This window comes from Parus major, chromosome 3 (assembly GCF_001522545.3).
Source record: "Parus major isolate Abel chromosome 3, Parus_major1.1, whole genome shotgun sequence".
Classification (NCBI taxonomy): Eukaryota; Metazoa; Chordata; class Aves; order Passeriformes; family Paridae; genus Parus; species Parus major.
This window is the reverse complement of record NC_031770.1, coordinates 24,234,543-24,248,084: the sequence shown is the minus strand read 5'-3', so window position 1 is coordinate 24,248,084 and position 13,542 is coordinate 24,234,543. Positions and strand designations below refer to the sequence as shown.

At 38.0% G+C, this 13,542-nt stretch overlaps 1 long non-coding RNA gene across 2 annotated transcripts in view; it reads right to left on the bottom strand.

Annotated features, from left to right (window-relative positions):
* Nucleotides 1–13,542, bottom strand: part of LOC107201677 — a 49,781-nt gene that overhangs the window by 20,437 nt on the left and 15,802 nt on the right. The window lies entirely within an intron of this gene.

Here is a 13,542-nt window from a genome sequence, read left to right as displayed (position 1 = left end):
TCTGTCATGAAAGTATGAGCTTTAAAATGGCAAGGGGAAGAAGTCCATTTTCTGGTGGCTTCCCACATCAGATAGCTTGCTGTCTGGTTCACATTGACACACCTTGTCACCACAGAGATGGGTCTCTCCAGCAAAGCCAGAGTATTGGGTTATTAGGATTGTTTGTAACCCTCTGCAACCCTACAAAGCAACCCAACAACCCCAGATGGCGTTTTTTTTCTTTTTCCCATAAAATATACCACAGTAAAGGTAAGCACTGCAAGTGCTGGAAGCAGAGGTTAGAATTCAGAACAATTTAGGGATGTCAGTGCCCACACTGTGCCTGCTATGCTTGCTAGGGACCTCCTCAGGAGGGGCTGCTGCTAGTAACTGCATTTCACTTTCAAACACACATTACATGTTTTAAACATTCTCTTCTGGTCCTCATTATGCTCGTCCTTGGCTAAAAAGCTTGAAGAGTGTAAAAACCAGAGGAAAAAAGACATTGCCCCTCTAACTCTCCATGCTGGCCTGACTGCCCTGCATCAACTTCCCTCTGATAGAAGGTAACAACACGTGTTAATTAAATACAAGTCACTTTTTTCTGTCCTTTATTTTGCCATTTCCTGTCTAGCTCTCCTTCCATTTCCTGTTATTATTTTATTTTATATCCTTTTATTTATTATTTCATTTCTGCCTGTGATTATTTTACCATCTCTTTCTCTTTGTTACTACCTTTTCTCACAATGTTCTCTTTATAGCTACTACATTTTACCTGCATATCAACTCTTTCACCATGCTCTCTCCTTTAATTTTACCTTTCTATCACTCATTTTTTTCTCTCTGACTTCTTAAATGGCCCTGTCTCTTTCCCACTTTCCTATTTTCCATTTCTGTTTTCAGTAATGTATTTTAGAAAATGATATTTTGCTCAGCTTTTTTCTCTGTAGCAGTCTAGGTTAAATTCCTGCTATTTTCCTGGAGGAAAAAAAAAAAAAAAGACAGTGAAAAGCTAGTGGAAACATGAAGAACGTGGAGATGAATGTCAATGAAAAATACTAGGTTAGCTCACTAGTCATGTAGAAAATGTCTAACACAGGTTTTTTGCAAAAGCCATCTTTCCAACATAACAATTCTTGTGTTTACTTTTGAGACAGTCAGCAGCTATTTCTTAAAGTATCCTGAAAACACCTTATAATTCATACAGACAGAACAATGTTATTTTCTCTGGGGTGTTTCCTGCCAATGCAGTGATAACCAAAGGTTGGATTTGGAAGCACCATTTGTGGCACACAGTGTTTACAGTGGAAGTTTGCTTAGGATGATGATAACTCTTAAGTACACTTTATAGGAATTATGAACTACTTTAGCTATGATTTGCAGCTATTTCCTTCCTAAATAGAACAATAAATTGTTTCTGTGACTGCTACAAATTCCAGAATACAGCAGAAGGCATAGAATCACTACTGCACCTTGATATTCTCCCTTCATCTTTCACAGTGCCAAAAGCTGTTTTGGCTCTGTGTCATTCTCTTCACTGAAATTTCACAGATACTTGTGTTTTGAGCAGGGGTGGGTAATCATCAAATGTTTTAAATTAGGGTAGCATTAGTACTGTAAAATCAGCAATGCATTTCCCTGCAGTCTGCTTCCTTGAAAGACATCTACTTCACCTCAGGCATCAGAGAAGATAATTCAAGAAGCAGTAGTTCATCTGGGCTCTTGGCCCTCTGGGGTACTTCTAAGCCTGCCTCCTTGTGCAACCTGTCCTTTTTTTCCCAGGTGATTCCTCCTGGCAGTAACATTTCACCTGGGTTTCACGAGGGAAGCATACTAAATGTAACCATAGAAATTCAATAGCTTTAAACTGCAGCTCAAAGCAGAGACCACCAAGGGCAGCTTTGTCTGCTTTAGTGGAGCTGGCTTGTAAAATCACAGCCATTTCCCAAGCCAGCTGTTAAACCCAGAGACAGAAAATTCTGATCTGCATTACAGTGCCTTCCTTAGCGAGTGCTGTGCCTGCCATGAAAAATGGCACCGCTGCCTCCTTGTTCAAAGATCAAACCCCCTGTGAACACACACTGGGGGGAAAAGGGGAGCTGCCTTGCTGGGTCCCTGTTCCTGACCTGCATCCATGTCTTCTGGCCCACACCTGAAAAGAGTGGATAGTTCTTGGGCAGCAAGACTCACAACCAAAGCAGCTCAAAGCTTCTGTGAGGGACAGGAGACAAGACATTTTTGAAGTTACCTGTTTGCTTGCTAGTGATAAGCAATAACAATACATTCTTAGGGTTTAATTAGCTTCCACTGAACTCCCAGCTTGGACATTAACTTGATTGAGATAAGAATTTAACATCATCTTATAAATAATAATTCAATTCCCTCCTCCTTCTCCTCTTCACCACAACATGCATCCAACGCACTGATGTAACTATGCTGTAACACAGTACTGATAAACTACAATTAAAAATGCAGTTGCAGTGCAAATTCATAGGCACTCGGCTTTGGGAAATACAAAATTTTTACTGCAGTAATTTCAGAAGTATGGAACAGAATGAAATTATATCAGCTCTTCCTTGTTCAGGCAGGTTAGGAATGTCATTAGGAAGTTTTCCACAGGAACTCATAGCACTAGATTTGAGAGCAGACTTGCTTTTTAAAGTTGATAGACATTTGTCTTTTAGTTTTTACCCTCTGATGTGTGTTAACAGCCAATAAATGAAATAGAAACATTTCCAATTAATTTTCTTTTTAATCTACTTATCTCCTACTTATCTCAGTACTATGAAGTAAGTTCAGATCAAATATGGTGCAGAGGCACAGCAACGTAATAAAGCATTGCCAAGCATAACAAGCTGCCTTTCAAGGTACATTTTTCTTAAGTGACTTTACTGCAGCCAAGAATAAAATTAAAAGAATGGGAGAAAGACAGAGAGGGGGAATTAGCACATTTGACTCAAATATAAGCAACCCACAAAATATGTTACTGATCAGGCAGATTCCCATCATCCTACTTATCATCTTGGGCCACACTGCATGTGGTTTCTCCCCAGATGTGCAGGATATTGAGGAAGACATTCTAGGACTACAGCAAGTCTTTGGGGACATACAAATGGGACCTACAAACCCCCCTGGCTGAGGCTGTAACTCAGTATGCTGCATTTCACACAGCACAGAATTAAATTGTGGTACTCACTGATGCTGGAGACCAAATTGGATTCAGAGAAGGATTAGGTAATTTGGAGGTGATAGATGTGTTACTGGGTATTACCCATAATGTCCAAGATACATCTATTTCAGAAATTCCCTCGAATGTTGACACAATCTGGAAAGAAGCTCCAGGGAGGGAACATTGTTTATATGATATGCTCTTAAGTTTTTCCCAAAGTACCATGAAACAGCAGCAAGACGATGTGGGACCAGATGGGCTGTTGGTCAGACACAGCTCTGTGTCCAAGTAGAAGAAATCAATTAGTCTTTTGTTTGTTTATTGTCTCCCTTTACTCACTGCCATTTCAGATTGCACTTTCTTCTTGCTCTGGTGTGGAAAAGATTTTGCTATCAGTAAGGGGTTATCAGTTCTTTATCAGTTAGCTATCAAAGGTTATCATGCATGGACCAGAACCTTTGATGAAGGTGAGAGAGCTTTACCAGAAAGGCATCTGAAACTACAGTGGGTTGGATATATGTGGGTTGGACTATTTATTTCTTTTATTTATATTTTTTAGAGCAGATGCCAGTGGCTTTCTTTTAAAACTTCCTACATACTTTTCCTCCCAAATTTAAAGAAATAAAGTGACTGGACAGCACTCATTTTAAATCTCCAGCATTTAAAGGACTGAAAGCTTTTGCAGAAGGTCTTAAAAGTTTATGTTGTTCCCCATTACAACTGCTAATGCTACATGACTGGCTTGTTAATATAGCTAACTCACCAGCAGCATTCACATTAATTTTCACCTTTTACTGTATAACGGTAGTGCTATTTATTAGCCAGACAGACCATTTTTAGTAATGTTATAGGAACAGAGTGTGCATTACACAACTGATCTAGGTTACACCTGCAGCTGACCATTTCTATATTTATGGCTGTCTGACATCTGTAATGAATGGCAAATGGAAAATATTTGTTTTTTACTTTGGCTCAGTAATTTTTTTTTTTTCATGTTTTAAAAATAAAATTGAAGTGAAATACCTGGCTTTAATTAGGGATTTTAAATATCTTCAAGTCCCTTGCCAAGATGCTCTGAAGAAATAGAACAGATCCTTAGGGCAGTGCACAGGAAAGAAATCATTAGTCAGCCACAACCATCACTGGAAAACTTGACTGAAAAAGCACAGATTTCATTACAGTTCAATTTGTAATCACATCCAGCCCCTTTCACCTCAAGTCTCAAGTACTAAGTCCTCTCATTGTATGGGTATAACTTTAAGATGAGGATTTTACCACGTATTTCTAACAGAAGATCAAATGCTTTGCAATCTGTATGACAAACTGGTGGGTTTGAATAAAGTTAGGTAGTTCCTGATGTAACGTTTCATCTCACACTTAGTATCTAATTATTATTCTTAACATGCAGGACTTATTTTTCTTCTCTCTCCCTCAATCATGCAACCGTTTCAGTTACAATAACAAGAAATCCTTTACAAACCAAATAAAATTCAGGCTGAAACTGTCCATAGTACCAAATTCTTATCACTTAGAGACTTGAGAATTTCTGTTTAATTGTAGCAGTATTTATGTAGCTGGTCACTGGAAGACCTAACTGGAGAGACAGAGGAATTGCAGTAGTATTTTTACAAATAGGATTTTAAAGAATAGGATTTTAGAAGAATTAAAGAAATTTTAAAATAATTTTTAAAGAATATTATTTAAAAGAAAAGAGCAAGACAGATGCAATTGCCTGCAGTACACTCAAAGATAAATGAATTATATATTTAGACACACTTTTTTTTTTGCAATGATCAGAGCCAAAAGAGCCAGTTGTCACAAGGCTGGACAGTAGGTAGTCTGAGAATAATGAACAATGACCATGGTCTTCTTCTGTCTTGAAATCAGATATTTTTGTTTTCTCTTAAGGAATCCTTGGTCAGGTACAAAAAAAAAGATTCTCAGATTTAGGGGATAATCATATTGACTCAATTTGCATGAAATACTTTTCTTAATTGTAGACAGGGACTTTGTATCAAAACTTGGCTTGTAGGCTATCCTCTGGTCCAGAGAAGGGTAAAATCTCCCTGTAAAAACAGCCTCAGTGAACTTTGCTTTCATGAGGAGATTTACAAAGGCTTTCTCATAAAGAGCTTTGTTCTTCCTGTTGCTGTGCCTTTGGTCTACTGCAGGTAAAAGAATTGCAGGGAGGCCAGAAGGAGATTTCTTCGCTGTGCTGGAGAGAACCCAAAACACCTGAATTAAATGGAGTTCACAACATGGTCTCCAGCATCAGCTTTTAAAACAAATCTTTCAAAAGTCCATGATCAGTTTCACTATTTGAAATGACCAAGATTTATTCTTCCTAGAGGCAAAACTAGGGGGATTTCCCATTCCCACATTCTTCTGCTATTCAGTAAAGAGCTTTGTAACCTACTGGCAGCGTATATATCACTCTCTGTATAGATGCTGATACTACAGAGTTGGTAGGTGAATGCAACCATCAGAGTCTTTCAATCACACAGAGGTTTGGAGATATGTGAAATGAAATAGAACAAAATGAAATCTACAAAAAAACTGAGATTAATTACTCCCCAAAGTCAGGAAATTTTGCTCTTCAGATTAATGAAAGACATCAACTGACAATGTCTTGGCTTGATTTTAATTTCAGCTGCTCATAACCTGCATTTTTAAGGACTGCTTTAGTCTGCACCATCATCTGAAGGATTTTGTTGTCATTCTAATGCATAGCAGAAACATCGTTTTCCATCAACTTTCTTTTCAAAACATCACATACATGTTTCCCTTTCATGTGTCTGCAGCATGGAATGGGGATTTGATAGACAAGGTATTAGCAAGGCTAATCATAATTTAATGAATGGAAACTCTTCCTTCATGCCCTCCTGATGGGATTGGTAGTAGGGATGGTTCTTTTGTTACTGCTTTTTTGTTGTTGTTGTTGTTGTGGGTGCAATTAAACTGGTGCCAAATTACCTGAAATAATTTGTGGTTATTAAATAAACCAGTCTCTGATGTGGAAAGTACATTGTTCCCTGGCATTCCAGAGGCTTCCCTTTTTTTCTTTTTTTTTTCTTTTTCCCAGAAGAGATTGCAGCAACTGATCTCTGACAACACTGCTTTGTGAATGCTGCCTCTTGGGTGGTGGAAGGAAAGACTAAGCCATGTCACAAAACTGCACATATGATCTACAGCTGGCATGTCACATTAAAACCAAAGAAAAACAATATCATGATTTACAAAAGATCTTAAGGAGGCATCACTTGCAAGGTTAACTACAGTGGTTGACAAAAGAGACAAGGTGCAAACGATTACCATATTTCCCTGACACTGAATGAAGTAAAAGAACTGTGTTGGCTCAGCCTGATTCTCCATATGGTATTTATTTATATTTACCTGATTTCTAGGACTAGATTTCTGAATGTTTTTAATAATAGCTATTTCTTCTTTTAGTGCAATATGAACTCTTTGCAGCTTCACTAGCTTTACATTCAGATGTTTGACAGACTGATTTTTGTAACATTTGCTCATTTGTCCATAAATATGTGATTTTATAAATGCAGTGCTGAACTGCTTTTTTTCTCACAAAACCTGCCTTTCTTGGTCTTTCAATGCATAAGGATTCTGTAACAGCAATTCTTCATCATTTGTGTGTGACAGCTGCCTATGGTTCCTACTGCTTTGCCTTTTGAGGTTATTTAGCTATCAGTTTTCTTATTCCTGGGTGTTTCACCACCTCCAATGGATTCAACTGCAAGAATTCTATACTCACCACTTCGCATTAGTGAGGGTAAAGTGAGGTGTGTCTACACTGGCCAGCCATCCTATACATCAGTATTCATGTCTTTCCCATTTGTACTGGTCTGAGCCATGAGTAACTCAACCAATATCAAATGCCATGAAGCCAACTCAAAACTGACATAAATGAGAGAAGAAACAAAAGCCCATGTGGTGTTTCTAGGGCAATTCCATTAGCATCAAATATTTGAATTGGGTTTACACTAATGCAAAACAGAATTTAGGAAAATGCTTTGCTCCAACTCATTTCACTGCTTGACAAAATGAACTGGAAAATCCCAACTAGTCTGTCAGGTTTTTTTACATTTTCCAATAGAAAGTATCCATTCTAAGACAATCAATACTTTTTCTAGACACTTGTCAATCTGTTTGGCCATATAACGTTTACATAGTCAGCAAATTAAAAGGTAAAAGGAGCTAATCAGGACCTCTCCAGGTACTTTATTTCCACCAACAAGGTACAATGCTTAATTTCCTACCAGGAAATTATAGCGTCTACTGAGATTTCATCATCTGATTAGTTTCAGAGTTTCAGGTTTTTTAAAAACCTGTAATTCAAAGTAAAGGTATAAACATTACAGCCACCCTAAGCCTGAAATCTGTAGAAACCTGGTTACTGCAGCCCCTTGGGGAAGAATGGGACCCTCTAGATTTTTGCAGATAAGGTATGAATAACATTCTCATAAAGCTCAAAGATTGCCAGATATACACATTTAAAATAATTATGGTAATTAAATAGAGTTTCAAGCAGCTATAACTCTAGGCAACACCAGTTAAATGTAAAGAGAAAACATCTTCTGCATATGTTTGTGATTTATGTAATTACATGCTTCTACAAGCTACACACCATTCGCTGGCAAACAGCCATCTCTTCTTTCATTACAGTTTAGCCACAGTAAGCAACATACTTCATCTGTTTGAAAAGCCCTACTTAATAACACCACCGAGGATGTATACAACAAAACTGGGGAGAGAATGGGAAAAAATTAAATGTCATTTGGCTCTGTGTGTGTGAGCGTGTGACTTTTAAAAATAGCTTTTCTGGGCCTGTTTCTGACGTACATCATGAATGACTCCATTTCAGACAACTAAATTACACCTTATGTCAGTGAGAAATGACTAAAATCCAAGGTGTGTTTCATGTGTGAGATTATGTGTTTGCTCTTGAGAATGACTGCTTTTCTCAATGTAGTAATTTTTGAAAATTAAACTGCACTGGGCCATTCTGAGGCAAGTCCTTACCAAGCCCAGCGACTGGAGAGAAAATGAAAATGTTACCTGAACAAAAATGGATTCAAAACTCAAGAAACCTCCATAGTGCACAGGATTCCCCCTGCCAATAGAAGCACATACAAAGGATTTCTCTCCTATTTTAGAGATCCAGACTCTGGACAACCCTCACACACTCACTAGAAACTTTTAGCCAAGCTTCAATTAACATTTTCAAGGCATTAAAAAGGAAAATGAGAAAGAAAAATAAATATTTTTTTCCCATTTCATCAGACTTTCAGATCTTTTACTACTCAGTATCAAACAAGAGTCCATTGGGTTACCTGCCAAGTGCATATTTATTGAGAATAAAGGAATCTGACCCTTGTTCTTTTTAAGACACAACTGTTTTTTCAGGTTTCTATAAAGCCTAGTTTATTTGTTCACATGAAAGAGATACACTAACTACAAGACTCTGTCCTAGTACAACAATGGATGTGTAAATAGGAGGAAATACACTTGGTCACTAGAAATGAAATGATGTGCCTGTAAAATTGCATACAATTTATTATAAATATTATATTATGCTTCTGCAGTTGCTTTTCCATTTAGGTGTGCAATTGTGTCTTGAACTATTTCACACTTTAAGCCACATAAAATCTCAAAGTTGCCATTGTGGAAAAAATTTCTAAGTAATCTCTGCTTACTTACTGTTTCTGATGAAACAGTGCCTAGATACATAGCTAAGAGAGACATTATACTCTATACATGATATTTACAATATACATAATCTAGACTAAAGTGTGATATCTGAGACCAAGTTGAAAATTAATTTCTGCTGAGCTTGAAAATATATGTCATAAATATTTGTCCTTTCCTCGATATTTCATTTCAATGTGAATACACTGTTACTCATAACATGCTTTCTGGCTCCTCACTGTGTCTTTAAAGGATTACAGATTAAGATTTAAAATTTTTTTGGTTTTTCATTCTCTGTCCCCACCCAACTTCTGGAAATGGGGAATCTTAGAGTTTAAGGCACTGAAAGGCAGGGGTTCTTATCCCTGCTTTCCACTGAAAACTCAGTTCTGTTCTCACCACTAACCTTCAAAATACATCTGTTAGAGTCAATCTGCATCTTCGGCTCATGCAGAAAATTATAATTCTTTTCCTAAAATCTCTATTTTATTTAGAAAGATTTTTTCTTTTTTTTTAAATTTTTTTTTTAAAATTTGTTTTATTTAAAAATTCTCTTCAGAAGAGAATAGCATGAAAAATTTCCCACATAGTTGTCAGTAGTCTCCAGATTAGGGTAGTTGAGTTGCCTGTGATAGGAAAAACCTAACCTCAGTTCTTCCTCCAGTTCAGCCTGATTTCAGACCTGCATCTGAATCTTGCACATTCTGGGATTGATTAGAATTTACTCATTACCATAGGTAGAAAAAAACAAAACAAAAAGAAACAAGAAAAACCCCTAACACACAAAGCAAACCCACCATTAGTTGAGGTAATATCTTTATAGATATTCCCATGACTTCTAAATAATTCCCAAATCTGGATAGAGTAGGAGGGAAAAAATCCAGTCTGAAGGTGATGCTGCCTTCCTTTCTTCAGCCAACAGCAGGGTGCACAGCAGCCCAGAGGGCAAAGGAAAGAGATGCAGCAACCTGGCCTTAGAGAGGACTCATTTTAGCTAGATGCAGGAAGCAGGGTGGAGGCAGCACTGAGGGTTGTGCTGTGGCTCATTGGCCACAGACCATCTACCAAGGCCAAAAAACACTGCTTGAAAAACCCAGGAGCATCTGCCATAGGCCTAGGAGCCACTGTTACAGTCGTGTCCCTATCCTGTGCTAGCCTTAGGATGTTAGACTAGAAGCAAATTAGACCGCACTGTTCTGCACATATTAGACCAAGATAATAAGCTAGAAGCAGGATGACCAAAGGGTATAAACCATTTGGTAGCAATAAGTAACTTTTCCTCTGTGTGCTTCTGCAGCACAATGCAGCTGCAGTGTGTGACTGAGCTCTTCATGCACTGTTACAATGACAAAGTAATTGTGGTCACAACAGCTTAAATTGTAGTTAAATCCATTGCACTTTTGCTTGGAGTGCTTGTGCTCTTTAGTCCATAGAATGTGATCTGTTATAATTTCTGGCACTATGTAACAAAAAATTTCTGGCGCTATCAAAACCAGCTCTTCCCTGCGGCGCTGTGAGACACCGTTCAAGATAGATGGACAGAAGGACATGGCATACCCAGAAATTTTGGCAGTGCTACTCAGAACAGTCATGTTATCTCTGCTAATTGCCACCTTAAAACCCATGGGAAAAGAATTGAGGGTGTGATTCCCCCTCCAAAAAATAATATGAGAATTAGGAATTTTATAAATTTAGATGTTTAACACTCTTAGATAAGAATAAGAATAAGAATAAGAATAAGAATAAGAATAAGAATAAGAATAAGAATAAGAATAAGAATAAGAATAAGAATAAGAATAAGAATAAGAATANGAATAAGAATAAGAATAAGAATAAGAATAAGAATAAGAATAAGAATAAGAATAAGAATAAGAATAAGAATAAGAATAAGAATAAGAATAAGGCTTTGTGCCATCTTTTGATTTGCCAGAGAAGTGAAAGTGGTGCAAAGCATGAAATCATGACAGGTCAAAGCCTTCATGAAATATCCTGGGCACTTTCTAACAAGCACAACCATCTCTGTGTTCAGCTTAAGGGGAAGTGTATGGATGAGGGGACTGGAGCCTGCAAGAAACAACATTCAGTACGTCTCAAATGGCTCCCAACTTGCAAGCATTGGCCAGTAAAGCCTCCCAGGTAACCTATTGTTTTCTTAGTGAAGACCACTTGCTTCTGGATCTTGACTCCATGAGAGAACAAAGGTCCGCTGATTTTGAGGGCACATTGCCATGGTTTTGTCCCTGTTGTGGCAAGAGAAAGGCGGCACTTTGTTTTTCCTTTTCTTTTTCACTTTGGTCCACTATACTTTTTGACTAAACCTCTGGGGATCTGAGTAATGAGAGACTTTTTGTAAATTAAGAAAGTAGCTAAATAGAGGCTTTTCAAAAGGCATTTCCCCATCATTCTTTCTTAAGGAAAGCAGGTGTTTGGCTCAAAGGGACTTGTTCTGTTGATAGCACAGTAAGAGAGTAAAACTGCATTTTCCCCTAAAGCAAAAATAAATAACTTCAGAAAACATGAGAACTGAGCCCTTGGTGAGGAGGTGAAATGGGTGCCCACCCTCCTGAACTAATTTATAACACCAAAGATGTCAAGTGACATGCTGAATGAAGAAATGATTTGTGGCTGAGAAAAGCTTTGCAGAAATCCCAGAGGCTTGGCCAAAGGCAACTTCATCTTGATAGAAATGATTGACTGCCAAACTAAAGAGAACTGTTAAGACATACATCTGGGAGAAGGGGGAGAGCTGCATTTTCAAACTGTGGACCCAGTTATCCACAGCCTTTGTCAGAGCCAGGATGAAAGCATGCCAGGCTATTCACTGGGTGCCCTTTGGAAGGACATATAAATCTTAAGGAAAGGTTTCAGTACTTTAAATACATCAAATTTAGAAAGCATGCAACAAACATCCTAAGGCTAGCACAGGACAGGGACACGACTGTAACAGTGGCTCCTAGGCCTATGGCAGATGCTCCTGGGTTCTTCAAGCAGTGTTTTTTGGCCTTGGTAGATGGTCTGTGGCCAATGAGCCACAGCACAACCCTCAGTGCTGCCTCCACCCTGCTTCCTGAAACTACCTGGCACTTGGCACAAAGTGAAATTCTACACAGAGGTTGTTTAAAACTTGTGCCCAAATGTGTACTTATCTGCAAAGCTTCCTTGCCATCTGATTCTTCTAAGAACCCTGATTTGCATGATCAGAGCTTGTAATTCTCATGGCAGGGTCAAGGCCATAACCAGTTTCAAATCAAGCATGCCAGCTTACACGTTCCAGTTTGGAACAGTGGTTATCACTTGCACTGAGATTGCCACATTTGGGGCCAGATTCAGAGAGCACACAATTAGGCAGCTACACTGCTTTCTGTCAGCAGAGGATCAGCCCATTGGGCCAAGGCTACAGGATGCTTTGTGTCATCCACATACCCCTCTGCAATTAGGAAAGCAAAGAGACATTTCAGCAGAGAGTAGAAACACGTCGTGTGTTAAAGGCGTGGGCAAAAGATGTCAGTAGTGATATAAAATTGACAGTTGTGTGATGTGGTGATTCCTTATCTATTGCAAAAAAAAATAAATTAACAAGTTAATTAAGGATCTAACCATTCCGGTTTTCAGGGCTATAATTCAGCCCAGGGTAATGTTGCACACCAGAGGAATTTAGCCTTTGACCTGATTAGATGCCAGGATCATCCAGCTCCATTCTACGTGTGAAACTTCACACAGCTCCTATTACTGAAGCCCCAAAGAAAAAAGCCAGAGGTGCTACAGAGCTGGCAGGTATTAGAAAAGTCAGAAGTAGCTGCTCCTTATGTTACTCTCTGCCTCCTGAGAAACAATAGTTCAGAAATTATATAGATTTTCATGGGAAGACTTTCTAAAGGTGAAAGGGTGAGATTTGATGTGTAAATCCTATCTGTGACTATGAAAATCCTCCCCTTTGTCTAGAGCAAACAGAACACTTGAGAACCTAATGAAACATAGATTTTAATTATGATATTTGGGAAATTACTCACAAATATCTTGTTAATGCTGTTGAGAGCAGCCCATTGGCTAATGACGTTGAACAATTGCAGACATGAAAAGGTAATTAATATGAATAGAAGTGAAAGAAAAGCTCAGAGTTGAATGTACTGAAGTCAAGAAATACCAAGGAATCTCCATACAAAGAAGCTGAACTTATACCACTGTATTCATACTACACAAGTAGAGAATTATATTTCAGAGTGGGAAATGAGTGGTCTGAGCAATCACAGGTGACATCAGGGGCAGTTACTCAATACTAGAACCTAGGAAAATTTAGTAAGGTTAAATTAAAGACCCCTCATGGTAAAAGGAAAACAGAATAAAATACACCAGAGGTTTGTCAAGGGTATGCCAAAAGTATTCTATACACTGCTATATGAAAAAGGAAATTATCTGGCTTCTAGAAAATCATCAGCTATGTTTCAAAGGGAAAAAAAATAATACTGAGAAGGTGAATATTCGTTCCAGTATTTCAGTAGATATAAAAAAATCAAATAAGAACTGATTAAAAAAACAAACCAAGACTAACAAACCCAAAATATAACAAAGCACAAACCTGAAGGACTGGAAAATTATCAGATGTGCACCTCAAAACATTAGTCTGGAGCAGGATGCATTTAATACTTTTATTACTGACTTTGGAAACAATCAATAGAAATGCTCAATTCAAA